Source organism: Pinus tabuliformis, chromosome X (assembly GCF_031772625.1).
Source record: "Pinus tabuliformis cultivar Carrire ecotype Pingquan chromosome X, CPIR1, whole genome shotgun sequence".
NCBI lineage: Eukaryota > Viridiplantae > Streptophyta > Pinopsida > Pinales > Pinaceae > Pinus > Pinus tabuliformis.
In genome coordinates, this window is record NC_142308.1 from 472054144 (window position 1) to 472080083 (window position 25940).

Below are 25940 nucleotides of genomic sequence, written 5' to 3' on the forward strand. Positions count from 1 at the left end.
ACTTCTCTCTTCTGTTAGAGTTTCTTTTCATGATTTATTTTTTTAGGTCGATTATGAATAGTGTATGTAACTTAATTGATCCCAATAGAAGCCATAAGGTGGATTGACCATTCCTTGAGAACCATATGGAATGTAAGGAGTTTGGTACTAAACCTGAGCCTCATAAGGGTGCTCATACTGTAAATTGATTGACCTAGATGGACCAATGGGATTTTGGATAACGCCAGTAGAAGGATAGTTCATTCCAACCATGTGAGCCTATGAGCTACTCACATAGGTGCTGCCTGACACCATAGAAACACTCAGATTATACCCCCCAGACAGTGGCACAGCTTGTCTGCTTACTAGAGGGATCGAAGAATTGACAGTAACATTCTTCAAGACCGTGAGTTGAACCGGACGGGTGACTGGGACGAACGATACAAGAGGGTTCAGAATGGTGGGTTGCACCGTGATTGAGGTAATGACCTATTGGGAGGTTGGGTTTGCAATGAACAGACCTGTAATAGGCATGGCACCAGACACCCAAACAAGGTTATGATAGAGTGATGAGGCATTAGGTGTACTTGAGACCAATTATGCCAAAGTCACATAATTAGTCGGTAAATCCCGATACACACTAATGGGAATGCTACCTGTATAGGGTAAACCTCCAGGAGGAAATTGATGTTCTTCCTCCTCGACAGTGTGTGGAGTAGAAACTTCTGGTTCATCTAGAGAGGTAACTAGAGCATCGCCTTTGGGTTCCATAGCTGGGAACAAATGACGACGAACGACCTAAGATGTACGAGGGGATAATTCCAAAGGAACACCCGATTGATTGTACGGACTATACGGATGCCACGGTGATATCAATACAGGGTTGAAAAAAGGATTCGGAGAACCAGTCCAAGCTAACTGTTAGTAATCACCGAACTCTCAGGAGTTTGGATGGGATTGTCCGGAGATTCTAGGACAACATCAGCAGGTGACCTAGTATCTGAAGTAGGTGGAGGATGGATGACAAAGGTTGAATGCTCAAAACAATTTTGAGTTCAACACCTTGGTCCTCAAGTGACTCTGGTAATTCAGGAAAAGGCTCCTCAGAAAATCTTTTAGACAAAGGAGAGGAAGAGGAACTAGGTGAATCAGATGGTTCAACCATGATGACCTTGTCTTAGTTAATAGGAAAAGAGAGATAAACTTCAAGGCTTTAAAATGTTCTTTAGGGAAAACTCATGATTTGGTCTAGAAAAGACTAACAAGATGTTATAAGATCATGGACAGTCAATTCTTTAAGACACATAAATAAACTGGTGATCTTTCATGTTTTAAGAGTTGAGAAAGAAAAAAAGATGACTCTATCACTTTTGATTGGAAACAAGCTTGAAAGAAAAAGTGTTCAAATGTTGTTTTAAATCTAATGAGTGAAAAATATCAAATGACTACTATGGATGATCTAGGTAAAAAGGATTACCAGGCAACCATGAACTGCATAATAGCTCCTAGCGAACTGAGAAGTATGGGTAGTCAATCTCCCCAAATGTTGTTTTCGGTGTATCACGTTTGTAAGGCGATAGACTCAGCTTCCTATGGATAAAGGATTGCAACCTAAAGGGGTCTCCCATTACATAATCGATGGTACGGGGAGCACAAATATGTACTAGCATTGTCTAGTGCCAAAGCTAATGACAACTGCTATGTTTAAAGACGTTGGAACACGTCTCTAGCCTAGACCTTCTAGATGTGATCGTTAGGTTTCAAATGTGCCTTGGTTAATTGAGTTCATTTTAAATTTTATCTTGAATTATGTCTTAGTTTTCAGGCCTTAGTGATTTGAATCGAAAAGCCCTAAATGCAGTGAAATGAGACAAGACCCTTTAAATTCGATGAATTGTCTACAATAGAGAGGGTAGAAAACACAATCAAATGCAAACAACCAAGCAACTAAAAGGAAAGTTATTTTTCACTACTTCACTTTTCGAAAAAATAAACTAATCAAAAATACATTCCAATTCCTAATTTCCTAACAAGTACACTCTAACAGTCCTTTCAAAACCAAAGAGAATTTTTTTCTTTTCAAATGCCAATGCAATCCTAGCCTTCATTGATGCTAACTACCGTAACATATTGATGCAGCAAACTATAATTTTGTACTTTTCATGAAATTACAAAATGAATTTCTCATAAAACACTTCAATGAAAAAGTTTTCAAGACAATCGATTCTCAAGCAAATGAGAAACACGAAAAGAGAATCTCATTCAAACTAATGACACAACGACTTTACTAAAAACAAGAAAAACAATGTGATCTATGCCAGAAAAGAGATGTTTAGATAAGCAAATGAAAACTTTTCAAACTTGTGTAATGGAGGTCAAAGTCGTAGAGGGACCATAACAAAATGCAAGCAGTAAATGCACCAACAAATTGACTCACTGAGTTCACAATCAGCTGAATGGATGACAATCTAGATGCCCTGGTGCCACTAACCATCTAATGACCCAAGAAATCAAGCAAAATATGGAAAATCAATAAGAAAACAAACCAAATGAAAAGAAACTTTCTAGTCAGGGAGAAGTCGGTCTAAAAATTTTACAGGGTAGAAATCATGAGAGCAAAACACACTGGACAAGATCCGGGGTGAACCCTAATCTTCAGTTACAGGCATCGGCACGAATGCCTAACTGATAACAAGTGCCCGAAGGGGGTTGGCGCAACTGTTCCTTAGCATATCACACTGATCAGCATGGATGTCAGCGAATTAAGTGTGCTGAGCATGGATGCAAAGAAAAAATAAAGTTTTCAAAATTTGGGACCAGAATTGCTACTATGAATTTCAAACCCAAAGCAGTAAGCAAAGGAAAATAAACAAAACTAAAGGGAAATGGCGAAACTGGAAAATTTCACACAAAACCATGAAATTCCAAGCATACAAACAGAAGGGTTGGCTCCCCAATGGAGTCCCAAATTTTTGGTGAAGTAAAAATATAAGTGTAGACAAAAACAATTCCTCTAGCCCGATGGTGGGTCTAGCCACTAACAAGATATTCTATGGAAGATTTCCTTAGGTTAGAACCAATTAAGATGGCCTACCTCTTAATACACTTATCTCATTTGGTGATGACCTTGCCTGCTCGCTTTAGCTATCTCCTGTTTCCTTCTTCAAACACCTGAAACAAGTAAACAATAACAAACAACAACCGTGATAATAGACAAATTGTAATTCAACCTACTTAACAAGTCAAGAAGCATTAAGCCATAAACATGTAAAATGACACATTATGTAGGAAATCAATCGATAGTTTCATATATATTAAATCAAGAAGATATTACAACCATTGTCTTGTCGTTGCTATTCTCCTCTGACAAAACCAGGTTTCCACACACTTTTGTTAGCATTCCATGATGGCCTCAACAATGACAGTTTTAAGACTCTTCCCTTTAGGCTTCACGCTGAACCAAATTCACACTTCTCCCTCACACACAACTAGAGAGCTACAACTATGAATAGCTTGTTGTTTACTCCAAACTTAATTAGCACTAGCACACCAACATTAACACTAGCTTGTGCTTGGGAAAAATGGAGGTTTATATAACATGAATGGATGAGAGATGGTTCCTCTTCTCATGGGAGAAGGTCTTATCTCTTGAGGTAGTTCCATCCTTATAGGGGAAAGGATCCCAAACTGAAATCCTCGACTCCATTTGGCTTAACCATTTACTAGAATTCAGTTACAAAGCTTCTAGAGCTGGAAGCTCCGGCTTCTTATTTAAAAAACTTTCGAAAAGAGGATTGGCATGACTAAAACAAAGCTCAGTCACTCTGGTCGGTGCTAGGGACAACTTTAATCCCTATATATCGGCGCGAGGAGGAGGTGTCATTAGCGTCGGTCTTGTAAATTGGGAAAAATAGAAGATTTTTGGGAAATGATGCAAAAGGGAATTGTTTTGTTCATGAAGAGGGACACAATGGGAGTGTCTTCATGAAGGGAAAGCATGTAGGGTTCACTGTAGAGGTCCTCTAGGATCAAGGAATGGGGAGTATAGGGACAGTGAAAAAATGTTGTGTAAAAAAACTAATCAATAAATTTCATAGAGTCACCTCATCAAGCCCTTAGCAACATCTTGCTAAAACTGGGTTAAATAAGTATTCACACAGGCCTAGTCTTTATCTCCCACTGGGACATTGTTTCTATTTTCCATATTTCCTTTCTCTCCCATAATCTTGTTTATGAAAACATATTCCATTGATGACATATCTCTTTAGTCATGACCATTCTCCTGATAGGGAAAATCATCCCTTAGGTTGGAGGATTTTTTTCATCTTGTGTCTCTGTCATTTCTTGGACGATAATTGATTCTAACTATTTCTTGATAGTTGGGAGCCTAACTACTCACGTGGTGGATCCTCTTATATTTCCAGAAATAGAATAAGTTAAATAAAAACATTATTTTATTAATAGAAATAAATGCCCCAAGGGTTAGCTCAACCGGTCGAATCCCCATTGTTAAAGTACCTTGCCGATCAGGAGGTCACAGGGTCAACTCTCCTCGATGCCCTTGGGGTTAGGCTCAACTAGTAGGCCGTAGGGCTTGATCCCCTTTGGGGTTGATCAATTCAATTCTTTCCTATGGGAAAAAATAGAAAAAAATATTTACGATCTCATAAAAAAATTTCACTTTACTTTTCAACCTCTAAGGAATTTTCAAACTTTTTAAAATAATAAAAATCTAAATAAAAACTGATTTCATTAGGGGTATTACATCAACTTCCCTCTTGGGTGGTATCACTTCAGCATCCTAGAACACTCCTTTGTATGCCTGCAAAAACTACTCCAACTGATGTTTCTACTAATTAGTGCACCTATCTACGGATTCCTTTACTCTTACTGATTCATTGTTAGAATAATTTTCTCTCACAAAAAGTAAAACATAATTCTTACTAGAACTATTCAAATTCTTGGCTTGGTTGGCACTTATGAACGACATCTTTGACTTTAATTTACACACATTGACGATGTAGGACTTACCATGCTTAATTAGGTGGTATTGGTTAGCTCTCTTCATAAATATTGCATCCCTCATGTAGATTTAGGGCTTCCAAGCACTACTCCACATATGTCAAGGGGTACCACATGCAAATCCACTTCATCAAGGAAATCATCACTTACAACAAACTTAAACTTACACTATTTTATTACCTTCATATCTGCATATTTATTTACCCCTCCCAATAAAAATGGAATAGGATGATCACATACCTCCAATCCAAGTTTGTTAACATTATCCACGACTATGAGATTAGACTATGAACCAAAGTTTAACGAAGCATTTATCTTGGTCTTTTTTACTGGGATCATGATGCAAAATAGTTTGTTCATATCCTTCTTTTCTCAGTGATGAATGATACTTAAATTCACCTTCTTCTACATTTATGTGCATATAGTATTTTCATCCACATTAGAGCTACTTTTGACATGATTGTTGGAATCTTAGCTAGAATATTCGTTTTCTATGCATACTTCTTATGGTTCTTCAGTGTTAGATTTGGAAGTAGTTTCCAACACTTTTCCTCAATGTGACCATCAATAATGGAATGATTATAGTGATTTATAGGATCCTTGCAGTGATGGGAAATGTCCATTTTCTTCTCATATGTCCCCCTTTTTTTACTTCTTCCCCTTCTTAGAACATTCCTAGTGCTCTATCTACTTGAAACTACTTGGTTTCACTTCCTTGTGGCCTATGATTTCTAGAAACTATGCCTATACACATGTCTCATCCATTGTATTTGGCTTGGCAAGAATCACTTGATTTCGTAGATGGCTATGCATACCCCAAAAATATTTGATGGCCATCTCTCTGAACTTAAGAGAACAGTCATATACAATCCTCCCTCGCCTCTTCCTAAAGTAGAGTCACCATATCCATTGGTCCTCTACATACTTGATAGATTGTAATTAGGACTTAATGGTGGTTTTTAAGTCCTCCCACCTAGTTACTAGTGGATTAGCCTCCAACCTAAGTGTCTCCATATGGATTTCCTACTAGGTTAAAACAAGGCCCTCTAACTTCAATTTGACAAATGATATTTTTTGTTCTTCATCTATATGATGAACACAAATAATTTTTTAGTTTCTAAAACCAATGATTCAATTTTAATGCATCAATCTCACCCTCATATGGCTTTATATCCACTTTTTATTACATCTTGAATAGAGACTACCAACAATTAATGACACTTGAACTAGGATGTTATTTCTTATATTCTTTCCTTGACACATTTTCTAGGTCTTCATTATCTCCCGATTTCCCCTATAATCCAATACTTGATTAAGAACCTTTGGCCTCTCCAACTTTGCAAGCCTCTCTTCTACTAGATCTTTAGGGCTATTGTGAACATACTTGATAGACATTACTAGGGTTCTATGACATTCTTCTTAAACTAGTTTGTGGATCCTTACGAATTCCCAAAAAATACCCAAAAGAAAACAACTCTGATACTAATATGATCTATAAACTACCATGGATATTTGACCAGTATATTTCATCACAACATATTTGATAAAATATTAAAATATTTATTGTGAAGGTTATTTTCCTTTAGATCTCAGATTCTTTAATTACTTTTTTTTCTTAAATGTACGTAATATCTTAAATGTGAAAAATAGAGAACAAAAGTACACACATAAAATAAAAAATTAAACACAAAATTTACTCGAGGAAACCTACGTGGGAGAAAACATAACTAGAAGGTGAGGTATCCCTACTCTTTCTTCTCGAGTATGGAAATCTGCAAGTACAAGGAAAGAGGTACTCTTTGTGGAGTTACATGAGTCCTATGGCCTATAAGGTTGCTAAATAATTTGATCTCCCTCTATTATTCTCTAAGTTCCCACTCCTAGATGCTCTTCTAGACTATGAAAAAAATACAACGAAATAGAATGGAACCCCTTCTTCTCCTGGAAAATTGGTATTTAACCTTTCCCAGTGACCATATAGGGGTGGATTTTTTACTTACTCAGCATTGAATTAGATTTATTGTTTTAGATGTTCAAGAATATTATTAAATATCCACAAGTGGGTAGCCCTATCCTTGTGAGTAACAAGAGTTTATGTGGCATCCTTTTTACCATGGTGGTCAACTTGTGGGAGACATAACCTTTTCATATGAGCTCCAATTGACATGGTTCTTGTGCCATTGGAAATATCTATGTGTAGATCAATGTTAAGGGTATTGTTTAAATCCAAGAAATTTTGATCCCTGAAAAGTGTTATTTGATGCCTAAAAAGCTATGGAAGGTTTCAAACCTGAAATTTCCAAATTGGGACTTGTTGCCAAAATAATCCTGCAAGTTGATTCCTCCAATTATTTCCAGTTTGAAATCACCGAGATAGATGAAAAATAATATAATGATCTAATCAGGATCACATGAAGTATGCATGGGGAGAAACAAACTTGGGATAAATGTGCAATATGCATTGTAAAAAACAAGGCAAGGTCTACATTCATTCTATCTCATGCTCACAAAATTGTAGCTACAGGCTCTATGATGGCTCTAGTTAGGAGACTAGGAAATATGGTCTCCACCTAGATGTATCAAAGGATGGTAGGAGAATCCCATTGCTGGAATTATAGAGTGCTATTATGTAGTTCTAAATATATCATTTATTTTGATTTTAGAGAGATAATTTATAACAATTAATATAGGAAAAAAGGGTTCACTCTGTTATCACAAAATCACAACTGAAGGGCTGCTGATCAGGCAGACTCTGTGTAACTATTTCAGACCAAGCTTTTGACTAAGGATTGGCCTCCCTAGCCTGAGAGGGCTCTCTCAAGAAAAGGTTATTGATTTTGAATGTTGGTAAGAGGGCTAACTCTTGTACAATAGATTTAATGTAAGCATAACTGGTTGGAAACACACCAAAAGATATCTCATTGGGCTATGGAGTCTATAATATCAAGCAAACAAGAAAACACAGTGAACTCATAGAAATCAAGGCTCTTAGCATTACAAGTCAAACATATTCCACCACACATAGCTTGCTGTATACACAGGAAGTCAGAGCATACAAGTATGAATTCTGAGTGATTGCATACAACAAAACCATAAAATAACATAAGGTATAACACATCATCACTTCATTTGACCATGGCAATCCTTCGAGAATCTTGAGAAGAGTATAACTCTGTTTTACTATTACTGTCAAAAAAGATCTTACAGTGGCCCAAAACAACACACTTTTTCTATTAAGTATCCAACACCAGTAATTTAACCAGACCATGATGGAAAAGAGAAGTTTCATAGGCTTCCTTCTTCAACTGAATTTTATCACACATCTTAGAAATACTCCTGAATAAGTAAAAGGGTATGTCTATGGAGCTCTTACCAGTAAAGTGTAGCAACAGCTTGAAATGATATGAGTAAACTTTGTTGTATCGGCCTTCACACGTCAAATACTTCTGAATGCATGACAATAATGCAGCATAATTCTCCTTAAGATAACTCCTTGGGACAGCTCTGGAGAGATCTTCATTCACATACGGTGCCTTTAAGAACTCCTTACACGGACCCATATCAAACTTGAAATTCTTGAACCACTCTGGACCACCTCTTGGGATTTCTGTGACTTTAGAAATAACTTCAGGTGAAACCGGGAACTCCAGCATGGCCACTTTTGAATTTAATCCCGTAAAATTCACTGCAAATGCCTCGGTAACTTCTGCATGTCCACCTTTTAGCTTTTCACAAAACCGCCAACAACCAGTAGCTCTGAATGCCTTTGCTATTTCCTCATCCCTGAGGGTTACATCTAATCCCTCCGGTTCTGTTCTCACACACCTCCCTGAACGATGCTCTTTTTTCTCCATACTTCTTAACACAATTCTTCACGAGGGAATGACAATGGTTTGCAGCACAATAGCAGATTTTACGCTGTAGAAATCAGGCTCGCTTGCAGAAGTCTATTTAGGATGAAGCTCAAGCTTTCATCAAGCAGAAGACATTCATTTGTTATGAAAAACATATTATGACACGACCACTTTCCATAACGTTCCCCAAACCGACACCTAACTCAATGAGATCAAATCTGATGGCAAAGTAATGGCGAATCATGACAGACAAATGGTGTGAGGAAACAATCATGACCGGACACGTAACTCATCCCCTCTCGGATTAGACAGTTAGGGAAAAACGCTGCATAAAAACCTGAAACCCCGATTTCGTAGCGCGGGCAGTTCAAATTTAAGGGAATGCGCTACGAAATCGCTAACAAACAAGCCGCTACGAAACCGCGCAAACAGATTTGAGCAACAGACTTGACCAATCATACCCGCGCTGCGAAACTGCGCAAGTACCTAAGACATGACACCCGCGCTGCGAAACTGCGCAAGTACTTTTGACAAGACATGACATAACTAACTATGATGAAAGATGACCAATGCCCTTGTCTTTACACGAATTTCATTCATAACTCTTGCATTTTCAAAATTTGAAATTAACACAAGTTAACAAAGCTATTTACAAGACCACAAGACTCTTCAAAATTTATGGACAATTGTCATATACATGGACTATAGTTTCTGGTGATAACAGCGGCTCCACTAGGGATAGTGTGCCCCTGTGGTACACTAAGAACACGTAGTACCAGTGTTTTATCCATTTATTACACTCACATCTGGCTGACAAGCATTCCTCTCAAACTTTGTGGGCCTTCTCCTCGGGCTAAAATCTGCTAGTTCAACTTGTCATTTATTACTAACACAAAACACTTTGAAAACCATGATTATTTACAATGATCATGAATTTCTTGGCAAACTTTTCACTGATAATAATGCTTTAAGAACCTGCCATTGACAGGCCCACCAGCATACTGTGATCCATCAACTTCTTGCAAAATATAAGTATTGTTTCCATGGAAAGCAGAGATTACATATGGTCCCTTCCATAAACTCTCAAATTTACCATGTTTGCCCTTTTCTTCAATCCTGGCTTCCCATTTCAAAACCTTGTCATTAATTTGAAAAGTCACATCTTTAACCTTCTTATCAAAAGCCCTCTTGACTCTATTCTGATTTTGCTGATAATTTTCGACCACTTCACTCCTTTTTTCCTGTAATGCAATCAATTGATTGATTCTCCTTTGAATGGCATTTGGCTCTTCCTCCAGTCCTTGAATTAATTTCATAACTGGGACACCAAGAGAGGTTGGAAAAATGGCTTCTGCTCCATACACAAGTTCATAAGGAGAGGTTCCAATAGATCTTTTAGTGCATATGCGATCAGCCCATAATGCATACTTCAGTTTCAAATGCCAAGTTTTCTTGTTTTCCTCCAGTAACTTCTTGATAATCCTCACAAGACTCTTATTTGAACTTTCAGCTAGACCATTGCCTTGTGGATAATAAGCTGTTGAGTGACCAAGAGTAATATGATATTGGTGGCAAAAGTTTATCATTCTCTTAGACTTAAATGCTTGAGCATTATCTGTGATAAGCTTGAGTGGACATCCAAACCTTGATAAAATATTGTTCTCTAAGAAAGAAATAATGACTGCATCATTAGCTTGTCTAGTTGGCACTGCCTCTATCCACTTTGTGAAATAATCTGTGGCTGTAAGTATCCACCGATGTTGGCCTGATGAGGAGGGATGTATCTCACCTATAAAATCTAGCCCCCACTGCTGAAAAGGCGCCTCTACATAAATTGGAACTAGAGGCATAGGCATGAGTTTTCTTTTACCTTCAAACAACTGACATTCATGACAGGCTGCAACCTTTTTATAAATATCTCTGAACATGGTGGGCCAAAAATACCCAGCTCTCAATATTTTGTTAGCTGTAGCCTTCCAATAATGGTGACCTCCACAGTCTCCTTTGTGAAATTCTTCAATCACTTTATCAGCCTCCTCTTCAATTAAGCAATTTAGCAGAATTCCTCCAGCATCCTTCCAAAACAAACTCTGTTCATAAACGAAATATTTAAGAGATTTCAGCTTGATGAAACGGGCTCTAGACTTGGGAAGATTGTCAGGGGCTCTGTTGTGCTGTAATACAAATGAGACATCCTTATACCATTCAGATATTAGAAATTTTTCATTAATTTGAACCAACTCTTCCTCTTCTTCAAAAATCTCTGATATTTCTGCATTAAAATTACTATCACTGCAGTCTAGATTTGAGTGAGTTAGCAACTCTGCTAACCCTTGGCCTTTCACCAATTTAGTTGGCCTAATTTCAATATCATATTCCAACAATTTGGCTATCCATTTCCCTCTTTTACCATCCGGGTCTGCTTGTGTGAGAATTTCCTTAATAACAGCACTTGGCACAAATGCAATAATATGAGAATGAAGCACATAGATTCTAAAATCTTTGATTGCCTTAACCAAAGCATATGCTTGCTTTTCTAAAATGTTATACTTTAACTCAGCATTTGCCAATGTTTTACTAAAGAATGAAATAGGCTGCTCAGTACCTTGATCCCCTTTCTGCAAAAGAACTCCAGCGATTGTATCCTCAGAGGCATAAGTGAATATTAAAAATTCCTTGGAGAAATCAGGACTAATAAGCACCGGTGCTTGAGTGAGTGCTTTCTTAATTTCTTCAAATGACTTTCTCGCCTCAGCTGTCCATCTAAAGTCTGCTCCCTTCTTTAGCATTTTTGTGATGTGCTTAACCACCTCTGCAAAGTTAGGAATGAACCTCCTAACAAAATTGACTTTACCAAGAAAAGACTGAACTTCTTTCTTACTCCTTGGCAAATCCAGCCTTGAAATAGCACTAACTCTATTTGGATCTATTTTAATGCCTTCTTGAGAAATGATATGCCCAAGCAACTTACCGGAAGTCAAAGCAAAGATACTTTTAGTTGGATTCAAAGAAATGCCGAACCTTCTACACTTCGATAATATCTTTTCTAGATGCTTTAAATGATCTTCCTCTCTCTTTGAAAATACTGTGATATCATCAAGGTATACCACAACTGATTTATCTCTCTCATCTGCAAAAGCAATGTCCATAGCCCTTTGGAAAGTCGCCCCGGCATTCATGAGGCCAAAGGGCATCTTGGCATACATAAATGTGCCCCATGGTGTAGTAAAGGCTGTCTTCTCTTGATCTTCTGGATGAACAAGGATTTGATTGTATCCTGAAAAGCCATCCAGCATTGACATTCTTTGAGAGCCTACAATATTCTGCAACATGAGATCCATCTTAGGAAGAGGATAATTGTCCTTGAGTGAAGCCTTGTTCAAATTTCTAAAGTCTATGCAAATCCTTATTTCTCCGTTCTTTTTCCTCACTGGAACCAAGTTGGCTAACCAATTTGAAAATCTGATAGGAACAATAATCTTCGCATCATACAACTTCTTGACCTCTTTCTCAATTAACGGCATCAGTAGAGGATTAATTCTTCTCAATTTTTGCTTAAAAGGCTTCTCATTTGGCTTAATGGGGATTGTATGTTGTATAACTGAGGAGTCATATTGCTTGAGATCAGTATAATTCCAAGCAAACACATCAATAAACTTCTTCATCAGATCAATGTACTTAACCTTTAGATCAGCTGATAAAAATTTTGAAATTTTGATCAATTTAGGCGCTACTAAATCACCTAGATTGCAGCTTTCTATCTCTTCTTCATTTGCCTGCAACCTTGGCGCCTTAAAAACATCATTCTGATCAAAAAGTTTCTCAAGTGGAATCAGACCTTTAGGAATGAGGTTATTTTGCAGCTGCAACACCTCAGATTTTCCTTTTGTTTCCACTAGCATGTTTTGCTGGTCAATTTGACAATTCTCAAACTCTCCTTTCAATTCCAAGAAACTTTTCACCTGCTGATCATCTTCAAATACTTGCCAATTTAGGATATTGTCAGGGATCACTGGCCTATGGCGAACTTTGACTGCATAACTGTCAGAAGCATGTTTAGGAATGACAAAAAGGCTAGCTGCTACAGCAAGGGAATCTGCCATGGAATTCTGCTCTCTGGTTATGACATTGAAAGTGTATGATTGAAACTTTTCCAACAATTCTAACACCAAATTCCTATAAGCTCTCATTCTTGCATCTTTTGTTTGATAAACCCCTTGAACTTGTTTTATAACTAGCTCAGAGTCCCCATAAACAACAATGTTTTTTGCCTTGAACTCAATCAAACTTTCTAGGCCTAAAACCAAGGACTCATACTCGGCCATGTTATTTGTGCAATCAAAATTGAGTTTATAAGACAGAAACTTACTCTCATCAGCTGGACTCATGATCCAAATTCCAGCGCCAGCTCCTTCTTTCCCTGCTGCTCCATCAAAATACAAAGACCAGCAACCAGCAATGTCTTCTTCATTACTTTGCTGCAACTCTTCACACTGATTTTCTGCTTTTCCTTTCTGTGATTCCTCTCCCACTGATTCATTAAACAGAATGGCTGATCCCAAGCCTGTATCACAAGAATAGATAGGAAAATTCTGTGGTTTATCCTTACTACTCACCATGTATGCCATCCTTGTTTCCCGATACAACCTTCTCTGCTCCCCAAATACTGGAATAGTAGCATAAGTCAAATCCATTTGCATAGTACCCTTTATTTTAGCTGCCCATGATCTTGAAAGTAATATTCCAAATTTAGGTGGAACATCAGCCACAACAATATCCATGACAGTGGTTTTGGCTGGGATTTGTGTAAGAGCCACAACAACATCCTTAATTAACCCAATACAATGCACCCTCTTAGAATCGAAAGAAAATAAATCTTTATAAGGTCTGGTCACTTCCAATCCTAACCTTTCCATAATGACTTTGGGCATAAGATTATGAGATGCTCCTGAGTCCAACATGGCATTATGAAGAGTCATTTCATGTATATTGATGCTTATATAAAAAGGAGGAAATTCATCATTCTGCTCATCTTCCAGCCTTGGACCCAAACAAATGATAGGATTGTCTTCTTGTAAATTTAAAATATCAGCTCCTCCCGGGGGAGAATTTAGCATTTCCACAATCTTGCTTCTATACTTGTTCACTTTCAAAAGTTCATTAAATGGGACTGATATTTTAATTTTAGAAATCTCATTTTCTATATTGAATCCTGGAGTAGACTTCTCAACTTCCTTAGGAAGAACAAGAGCTTGATTCTCTTTCTTTTCAATAGGAGCATCACCTTTTCCTTCAGCCTGTTTTGGCTTTTCTTTTTTGTCTTCCGCTGCTTTTGGAACATTCTTCTTAGGCTGACCCTTATTTGCTGTAATGGGGACATCTCGGTTCCTGAGGTTATATTGCTTCTGAATTTCAAATATGGCATGCTGATAACCCTTAAGGAAATCTGAAGGTTCTTCTTCAACTTTCTGTTGACTAGACTCATCATGTTCTTCTTTTGTTAAAAAGATTTCTGAATCTTCTTCACCAAGACAATGAATAGCTTCTTCTGGTTCCTCAGTCTCTTCCTCACCATCCACCATATTTTGCTGAAATGGAGGTCTTACAGGAGGATCAGCTGGCTGATTTCTATTTTCCCTTGGCCTTTGTTGATTTTGTGGCCTTCTAAACTGGGGATTTCTGAACCGAGGTTCTTGTTGCACTTGAGGAGCAGCAGTATTCCCAAGTGCTAATTGATCCATTAACTTTTCCATAGTCTTCATCATGGTTTCAAATCTTTCATCTTGGGCTGAAGTAGAGGGCCTCTCCTCTTCCTTAATTTTGGTCTTAGCCATCTTAGATTTTTTAGCAGCAAGTATATTTACTTCAACCTTGATAGCATCATTTTGCATATCAGCCAATGTAGCAGACTCTCTTTCTCTGAGTAAAAGAGAAAAATCAGATTCAAAAGACTCGGCATATCTTAGTTGGGCTAGAGCTCCAGGAGGTTTTAAGTGAGCTGGAATGGAATTATAGATCTTATTGAACCTCTTAGAAAAGTTTTGAATAGTCTCATCTGGGGCTCTTCTCAAATTATTATACTCAGTGAGGGCTTGTACTGGATTAGTCCTATTTCCCCATTTTCTCAAAAAACTATCTTCAAACTCAATCCAACTGTGAATACTACCAGCTCCCAAAGCCTTGAACCATTTCCTAACTTCCCCAATAAAGGACTGAGCAAATAATCTCAATTTGACATCTTCATCATCTACTTCATACCTATCAATAAAGTCATTGAATCTATCCACATGCTCCTCAGCTGTAATGTCTTCATCCCCTCCCCAGGTTGGAATCTTAGAGGCATATTTGTTTGGTAAGTCATGCAAAACAGCAGGGAGGGCTAAAGGCGCATACCTTGCAGGTACAGCCATGATGAAAGGAGGAACAGCAACAATAGGTATGCTATGACCAGGACTAGTATGAGATGTGAGTTGAGGACTGTTTGGACTTGCAGAAGCTGAGGACAAAATATGAGTACGAAAAGGACTATTAGGACTTTGTAACCCTCCAACAAAAGAGCTCCAATTTGGGAGAGGTAACCCAAGGTTTGAGTTAAGCAGAATCTCAAAAGGATCAAGCTCCTTGAGCTGTTTTAAATCTTCTTTTTCTAACAAAAGCTCAGAAGAAACAATTTCCCAAAACTCCTCTTTATCTTTTTGTGAAATTAAAGAGGATGTATCAATACCTCTCCTCTGTAAATCCAAGATAATGCCTATTACTTCTTCTTCATTTTCTGACCTTAATATGACCTCTTGAACCTTATCATCTACAAGTTTGTTCTCAAGACTTCTAGAAAACTCAGTAAATAATGACTTTGAAATACTTGAAGTACCTGGAATGTCAGAGAACCTTTGTTTACTTCTTGAGATGATATTCGGATTTTCCACAGGACTAGGTGGATTTGGATCAGGGTTACTCCTTGTATACCTTCCTTTCGAAGCCACCTTTAAACTTTAAAACAACAAATGGAGTCACCAAGGTAGAATGCAGCCTCGAAAATCATTTGAACTCCTGCTACCTTCAGAAATTCAATCTTTAGCTCCCGGCAGACGCACCAAAATGTTATCACAAAATCACAACTGAAGGGCTGCTGATCAGGCAGACTCTGTGTAACTATTTCAGACCAAGCTTTTGACTAAGGATTGGCCTCCCTAGCCTGAGAGGGCTCTCTCAAGAAAAGGTTATTGATTTTGAATGTTGGTAAGAGGGCTAACTCTTGTACAATAGATTTAATGTAAGCATAACTGGTTGGAAACACACCAAAAGATATCTCATTGGGCTATGGAGTCTATAATATCAAGCAAACAAGAAAACACAGTGAACTCATAGAAATCAAGGCTCTTAGCATTACAAGTCAAACATATTCCACCACACATAGCTTGCTGTATACACAGGAAGTCAGAGCATACAAGTATGAATTCTGAGTGATTGCATACAACAAAACCATAAAATAACATAAGGTATAACACATCATCACTTCATTTGACCATGGCAATCCTTCGAGAATCTTGAGAAGAGTATAACTCTGTTTTACTATTACTGTCAAAAAAGATCTTACAGTGGCCCAAAACAACACACTTTTTCTATTAAGTATCCAACACCAGTAATTTAACCAGACCATGATGGAAAAGAGAAGTTTCATAGGCTTCCTTCTTCAACTGAATTTTATCACACATCTTAGAAATACTCCTGAATAAGTAAAAGGGTATGTCTATGGAGCTCTTACCAGTAAAGTGTAGCAACAGCTTGAAATGATATGAGTAAACTTTGTTGTATCGGCCTTCACACGTCAAATACTTCTGAATGCATGACAATAATGCAGCATAATTCTCCTTAAGATAACTCCTTGGGACAGCTCTGGAGAGATCTTCATTCACATACGGTGCCTTTAAGAACTCCTTACACGGACCCATATCAAACTTGAAATTCTTGAACCACTCTGGACCACCTCTTGGGATTTCTGTGACTTTAGAAATAACTTCAGGTGAAACCGGGAACTCCAGCATGGCCACTTTTGAATTTAATCCCGTAAAATTCACTGCAAATGCCTCGGTAACTTCTGCATGTCCACCTTTTAGCTTTTCACAAAACCGCCAACAACCAGTAGCTCTGAATGCCTTTGCTATTTCCTCATCCCTGAGGGTTACATCTAATCCCTCCGGTTCTGTTCTCACACACCTCCCTGAACGATGCTCTTTTTTCTCCATACTTCTTAACACAATTCTTCACGAGGGAATGACAATGGTTTGCAGCACAATAGCAGATTTTACGCTGTAGAAATCAGGCTCGCTTGCAGAAGTCTATTTAGGATGAAGCTCAAGCTTTCATCAAGCAGAAGACATTCATTTGTTATGAAAAACATATTATGACACGACCACTTTCCATAACGTTCCCCAAACCGACACCTAACTCAATGAGATCAAATCTGATGGCAAAGTAATGGCGAATCATGACAGACAAATGGTGTGAGGAAACAATCATGACCGGACACGTAACTCATCCCCTCTCGGATTAGACAGTTAGGGAAAAACGCTGCATAAAAACCCGAAACCCCGATTTCGTAGCGCGGGCAGTTCAAATTTAAGGGAATGCGCTACGAAATCGCTAACAAACAAGCCGCTACGAAACCGCGCAAACAGATTTGAGCAACAGACTTGACCAATCATACCCGCGCTGCGAAACTGCGCAAGTACCTAAGACATGACACCCGCGCTGCGAAACTGCGCAAGTACTTTTGACAAGACATGACATAACTAACTATGATGAAAGATGACCAATGCCCTTGTCTTTACACGAATTTCATTCATAACTCTTGCATTTTCAAAATTTGAAATTAACACAAGTTAACAAAGCTATTTACAAGACCACAAGACTCTTCAAAATTTATGGACAATTGTCATATACATGGACTATAGTTTCTGGTGATAACACACTCTTTCCTTTTTGGCACATAAATTACTCCAGAAGTAGGGCATTGGTTTGAAACTTTTACAAGGGTTGTAGGTTGAAGTCTGAAATGTAAATATTCAATTAGGTGGAACTTTTTGTTTTCATTCTATTTATAGGTTATGTATCTACATTGGAATATCAATTTCTAGAATGGGTCACATATCACAAAGTTCTATGTCATAGCCCCTATTACTCTTTCTCATTCCACTGATTGTGATCGCAATTTAAATTCCTATATGTCAACAAACTCTGCCAGCCCCATCCATATTGCAATTGCAATGGATCCAAAAGGATTTTATGCTATATTTTAAATTATTTTACGTCCATCCATCCTATGCCTCCATGCAATACACATGCCCCTCTCTGACTGCGATGTGATAAAGCCAGCATATGCGATATTTTATAAGTTGTGCTTGATAAAGTTTCGGGTCCAGCTTGTCGGCAAAAAACTATGTAACATGGTAAAGGTCCCTCTCCCTATTGTGATTGTGATAATACAATGGCCCAGATCAATGACCCATATTTAATCAGCCCGGATCAGTAAGCCCAAATCGACGGTTAATAATCCTCTCGTTACCCTCCCCCGGATGGTCAAAATCAATTCATTTTTATGCTCCCGGTCACTATTTTTCATGTAATTTCCTCCATTCACAGAGCACCAAATTATCCATTTCACCTCTGCTCAGAGGACAACGAGGACATTTTCTATGCATATCCATTTTGCCTCTGCTCAAACAGAATGCAGGAAAAAATTGACAACGGTGTCGTTCATAAGCCAGCAAGACTAACAACAATGTCTATTCGAGGCCTCAGTTACTACCAGAATGCCCAGAACAACACCAAAGCTCAACTGATCGATATTATTAGCAGTTTGAAACTATTTTTATAATTTTTGTAACAAATATTGAATTCTATTTCAAGATATTTATTTTTGTAAATGATTGTATAAATACTTTAGATTTCGAAGTATTAGGGGTTGGATGTTGTTTATTCAAAGGCTTGTGGAGCTAGTGTACTTGTGATTATTTGCAGGAGTAATATATAGGAGTTGCAGTTATTATAGTGGGATTCATGTGGTATGTTCATTAGCAGTGTTTTTTCTTTTGTTTGTTCTCTCTACTTCCATCTCATTGTTTCTTGTGATTGTTTCATAAGTGTTAAACAAAATTCTTAAGTATTTTCTCTGTTTTGATGAAACTCTCATATTTTTGTTACATTTTCCTCTGATAAAAATGAATTCATGAAACTCATGCTCATTTTGAAACCTTACTTTTCTACCCTATCTACCATGACAAATCAAGAATGCTAACTGAGAATGCCTACCTTGCCCCATTATATCTCTACAAACTCGTCTTTTGGAAACCCTGACCTAGCCCCCTAGACTTAGACTTTCATCCATCAAACCCTTAAATCAAACACCATTGAGCCTAATATCTAGCCTAACATCTGAATTCACTTCATTGGCTGTGAGATCCTTGAGAGAGCCCTCTCTGATTTGGTAGGGCTAGTTGTGATCTAGGTGGATAATGCTGGCCACTCTCCTATTCCACTTGGACCCCCACCATTGTTTATTTTAGTTTTTCAGTTTCCTTATTTGTAGCACAATTTACTATTTTTGGCAGTTTTTTCGGGTCCTGAATTTTCGGAGCTGTTTTGAGGCCCTAAACGATGTTTTTTTGGTAAAACCAGAACCAACATTTGTCATTTACCAATGTTGGTCATTCAAAGGTTGTAGTCCTCAGATAGATATTTTTAACGAGGTATTGTGCACATCAAACGGAGACCGTATGCCAAAATTATGACCTCGGGAAGTTGATGTACCAATTTACCAAAACGGGGCCCATAGTTTGGTGCTTCATCTCCTAGGGTTAGGTTTTTGGATGTTTAGGGTTTTTCATTGTTTCTTAATAATAAATAGGCATTTGAGCCTCATTGTAACATAGTTGAGAGGGACGTAGCCACCACATCTCTTCTAAGAGATAAGATACCATCGCCCAAGCTAGTATTATTTCCATTCTGTTTGTAAGCATAATTCCATATTTGATATTAATGAAATGAAGTGTTATTCCTACTGCATCTTTGTATTTATGGTTATATTTGTAATTTGTTGCGTTCCTGTTTAAATCTGGATCAACGGTATCATAGCGGTCTTCTCTTTCTCTATTTTTCTTTGCATATCCCCAATGATGTTGGGATATAAGGAGTTAGGGATCGATCTGGTTGAACCTTTGCATGATTAGCCTCACAAAACCCGATGGCCTCCCATGGGGGAAGAAAAGAAAGACGAGGGGGCTGGAGATCCTATCAAAATATTGCTCGAGGAGGCCCTTGAGAAACAAAGGAATGCAATGATGGATAACTTTGACCAAATCCTTCAACGGTTGCCCACCAGTAGTGCATCCACATCCAAAAGCCACTCTGGAGGCTCCACTCCTTTTAAGGTACAAGTAAACTTTGACGTTCCCATATTTGAGGGTCCAATAGATGGATACATCGTAGATAAATGGTTAAATTTGCTAGAAGGATATTTTTCTGTTCATGATTTTTCCAGTCGAGAAAAGATTACCTTTGCTCTTCTCAAAGACGCCCCCCACGTCAAGGATTAGTGGGCAACCGACTGTGAGCAGAAGGGTGAAAGTATGACCTCACTATTTTTAGCCGCATCCACTAGGAAGTCTTTCTAGGATGCCATCAAGGAGCAATACTGCCTTGTCGAGAACTTTGAGGATAGATACATAAAGTGGGCAACGCTGCAACAGGGAAGGGACCAAGATATGCTAGAGTACCAATGTTTTTCATACCCTTCGCACGAAGTTGGGTATCAAGGATTCTAAGAAACATTTGGTACTCAAGTACCGCAACTGCCTACACAGGTACATCCAGGATGAGATGGAGTTCCTGGACATCTCCTCGCTTGGCATGACGTACCAATACACCATCAAGATTGAGCAGAATTTTAAACAGAAGAAGTGAGACTTTGGATCTACGAATCCAAAGCAAGGGAAAGGTGCCCATAAACTACAGAACAAAGGACAAAGCCAAGGCGGGGCACCCCAGGACAACCCTCCAAAGCCGCAAGCAAAGAAAAACGTCACGAAGCCGAAGAAGGACATGGGAAAGTGGTGTGAGTTCCATAAGAGCTCCACTCACAACACAAGTTAGTGTTGGGCCAAGCAGTCACTGGTGACTGAGTTGAGAGATTTGGAATCAGATGCATGTTTCGACTTTGAGTTAGATCCCAACAAGGGAAATGACAAAGGGAAGCAGATTATCGATGCGGAGCCCAATGCCACTGTTGCCACCATGAAGATCTAGAAGGAGGAACTCGAAGATCCAGAGGAGGATGAGTGCCTCTTCCATTCCCAGATGTGGGTAAAGGGTTCCCCACTACAGTTCATTGTCAACAATGGGAGCCAAAAGAACCTCATTTCGGTAGAGGTCGTGAAGCGGCTGGGCTTACCTACCACAACACACCCACAACTGTACCCCATCGGGTGGCTTCACCAAGGACAAGATCTTTGCGTGAGCTAGCAGTGTCACCTTCCATACAGCATTAAGCCCTTCACAGATGAGGTATTATATGACATTGCTCCCCTTGATGTTTGTGATGTATTATTAGGCTAGCCATACTTGTGGAAGAGACATGCTGTGTATGAGTCAAGGCCTCGCATTGTTATTGTTACTTTGGGAAATAAGTTGTACATGATGCTGGAGGTCACACCACCTACCACCATCTCTTTGGTTATTGCAAAGCAATGCAGTAAGCTCATTTCAAAAACTGGGAAATTTGTTTTCCTGATGATACACCCTCAGGGAAAGAATAAGATAGTGGCAACGACCTATAGATAGGGCCCCTTCGCACAACAACAACAGATGGACAAGTTCGTGGAGGAGTACGTGGACATATTCGCCTCCCCCACATGGGTGCCTTTGCACTGTCAGGTCAAGCACTCCATCGATTTGACCCCAGGTGCGTCATTTCCCAATGGACCAATCTGTCGACACTCCATTCTAGAGAATGACGAAATCAAGAGGCAGATTTAGGAGCTGCTGCAGAAAGGTCACATACGGCTAAGTTCATCACCCTGTGGGAGCCTGATCGTGTTGGTATAGAAGAAGGATGGGACTTGGAGACTCTGTATTGACTATCAGGTGCTGAACAAGATCACTGTCTGGAATAGGTAGCTGATCCCACAGATTGATGACCTTTTGGACCAACTCAAGGGGGAAAAATATTTCAGCAAGATTGACTTGAAGTCCGGATATCACCAGGTACCAATCAAACCCTCCGATGCATGGAAGACTTTCTTCAAAGCCAAGAGGGCCTTTTTGAATGGTTGGTTATGCCTTTCGGGTTGACGAATTCTCCTAAAACCTTCATGAGGCTGATGGATAACATCTTGTGGCCATTCACCATCTCATTTGTAGTGGTATACTTGGATGGCATCCAGGTCTTCATCCGGAGTTGGGATGAGCACCTCCACCAAATTCAATAAGTTCTCCAAACACTGTGACAACACAATCTGTGTGCCAATTTGGAGAAACACACTTTTGGCATGACCCAGGTTCAGTATTTGGGATACATTATTGACGAATGGGGGGTGCATGTGGATCCAACCAAGATCCAAGTCATTTGGGATTAGCTAGCCCCAAGCACTTTGACAGAGCTCTGCAACTTTCTGGGCCTTGCCAATTTCTACCACACGTTCGTGTTGGGATTCTCTCATATCACTTGGCCCTTGAGTCAAGTCACCAAGGTAGGAGAGAAAGCAAAATTCTTTTGGTCTAAATTCTGCTTTGCACTAGTGCTCACTTTACTAGACTTGCAACAACCATTTGAGATTGAGACATATGCCTTTGACTATGCTATTGGGGCAGTCCTTACTCAACAGGGGCATCTAGTGGCATATCATAGTGAGACAATTTCAAACATAGTCTGGAAGTATCCCACTTATGAAAAAGCGATGTATTCCATTGTGCAGGCCTACCGACAATGGAAGCATTATATTTTGGGGAAGGAAACGGTCATCCACATAGACCACCAACCCCTGTAGTTCATATAGACGCAAGGGAAGTTGTAGAATGATCACCATTAGAAATGGTCCACATACCTGCAACAATTCCATTTGAATATCAAGTATAAGAAGGGAAACACCAATAACGTTGCAGATTGCCTTAGCCGACCACCGATCATGGCGTTAACCACCGTGCTCAAATCTTGTGGGAACGAGACTTCTGATTGGCCACTTCTCTACAAAATCGACATAGAATTCAGACACACATACCAGACGCTCTTGGAGGGTCAGAAAGTTCCAAATTTTCACCTCCAGGATACCCTGTTATGCCACCTGGGACACCCTTGTGTTCCTTCAAGCGAGTGTGACAAGATGATTTGGGAAGTGCACTAAATTCGGGTCGCTGGACATTTTAGGGTCATGAAAATGGTGGAAGTACTGCAGAAGTATTTCTATTGGCCGAATGTTCGATAGGATGTCGGGAAGTACATTAGATCCTACAATGCTCGCACCATTTCCAAACCGACCATCAAAAATCAAGGCCTCTATACTTCGCTTCCTACCCCTAGTCGACCTTGGGAATCCATCTCCATGGATTACATGTCGGGCCTTCCTTCTAATAAGGATGGAAATGATTGCGTTTTTGTGGTCATCAACAGATTCTCGAAGATGGCTATTATGCTGGCTTGCAAGAAGAATATCATAGGAGAAGCCACTGCTAAACTCTTCTTTGAATGAGTGTGGGTACACTTTGGGATCCCACAGTGTATCATCTCACATCGGGAAAATAGATTCCTCAGTACATTTTGTTCTAGTCTCTGGTCGATGTTGGATAGCAAGCTCACTAAGTCCACAACTTTCCATCCCCAAACTAATGGCTAGACAGAGGTCAGCAACAGGATGATTGTAAACAATCTGCACATGTACAACTCAAAGCATCCACACATATGGGATGAGAGCCTCCCCTATGTCCAACATAGCTATAACCAGGCTCTCCATAGCTCGACTGGCCACAACACTTTTCAGGTGGCCTTGGGATTCCAGCCACTATGTTCCATTGCTGTAGCCATACCATTTACAACTACTCAGGCAGATTCGGCTCATGTCCAGTCCGAAGTTGATAAGGCAAAAAACTTCATTGAGCACATCCAACAACTTCTTTATTACAATTTTAATAAGAAAAAATAGATCTTCCAATCAAAAGTTATGTTGATAGAAAGTTCCTTACTTTTAAAACCCTATTTTGGTGATTGTTTTGAAACTAAATTCTTCCTTGCAACCTTTTCAAATATGAAAATTTGGCCTATATTTCTTTGATACGTATCCTCTATAGTTTTATGGGTTTGACCAAAATTTGATATGCCAATTGAAAGTTATGGTAACTCTCCCAAAACTTATTAAATTTTGGTTCTTTCTAGATAACAAACTTAGATGAAATAATATGTGTTTAATATAAATATGATTCTAAAATTTTTAGGTGAAATAATATGGCATGAAATCTTTCCAAAGGAACCAGTGGCACTCCATTTGGACTCTCTTAGCTTCATAGATAATAGGTATACCAATAACACTTTTGCAAGACTAGTTTTTTAACTAGTCAAAAATCCTAATTTCCATAACCTATATTTATGAAATTATAGTGTCTCAATATAAAAAATTTCTAGTATAAGCACATAAATATGTGTTATAATATCTCTAAAAATTCCATACTCTAAAACTTCATAAAAAAAGAGTTATAGTGAAAATCCAAATATGAATAATTTGAGACTAATTTCAAGATTAGTTAAGAATCTTAATTTCCATAAGATATACCTAAAAAATTATCATGATTAAAAACCTGATTTTTTTTATCACAAGTATTTAGAAATTTCTCCTCAATATTTTGAAAATTTTGTATTCTAGAACTTTAGAAAAAAAAATCTTACAACAAAAAATTCAGGATGACTTGTTTGAAACTAATTTCAAGGCTAGTCACAAACCCTAACTTCCATAGGGTATATCTCATACAATATAATGAACAAGATCCCAAAATTTTGGTCAAATTTAACTTGATAATTTTTCATCAATATCCTCAAAATTTTGTTGTCTAAAAAATCCCCAAAAAAATGTTATATAAAAAATGCAAAAGTCAACTAAAGGAGAAAATCTCTAGGATTGCATGCTCGTGATACCAAATGTATGAATAAAACTCTATAAATAGTCTAAGAATAGGAAGAATAAGAAACTCTATGCCTTGATAACGATAAGAATACAATGAATAAGAATTCATTTTGAGGGGAAAACCTCCTTTTATAATACATTCAATGTACAAGACAATATGCCTCTACAAATAAATCTCCTTTATTATAAATAGGAGATAAAGTGGGCATGTTGCAACCTATGAATAAGATGAATTAACCATAACTAATAAACTAATAATGAGTGAGTATTAGGGCCTTAACATGGGGTATACTATTTCCGATTATGATATTATAATTTATACAACACTTTTGGATTTGCTTTATCTTTCTCTATAATTCACTAGAGACGTTATAGCGTCAAAATTCACAATTATATAAGATAATAAGAATGATGAGATTCTCAAAGAGAAGTTTCTTCTAATCCCATAGGAAAAGGTTTTCCAATGTATAATTTTTTTCAAGCCCATAATTATTGGGAATCACAATTTCTGTTAGACCAAAACTACGGGTGTTAGTCAACGATCACATCGCCATAGATAAGGATCCATGAGAGGCGGTTAGTCCATGTTAGCAAACACACGAGGAGCATTGGTTTATCTAATGTCCAACAATCTCCTCTCCAACACGAATCGAGTGTGTATTGAACTCGTGACCTACGCTCTAATACCACTTATTAGGAATCACAATTGTTGTTAGACCAAAACCCATAGGTGTTAGTTAGAGATCGCATCGCCAGAGATAAGGATCCATGAGAGGCAGTTAGTCCATGTTACAAAACACACGAGACGTGTTGGTTTATCCAATATCCAACAATAATATTCTTCCACACTCCATTTATCATTTTTTGAATGTCCTAGTTTGATTGAGTTTGTAATGAAAATTGGTTCCAAGATATTTGTATG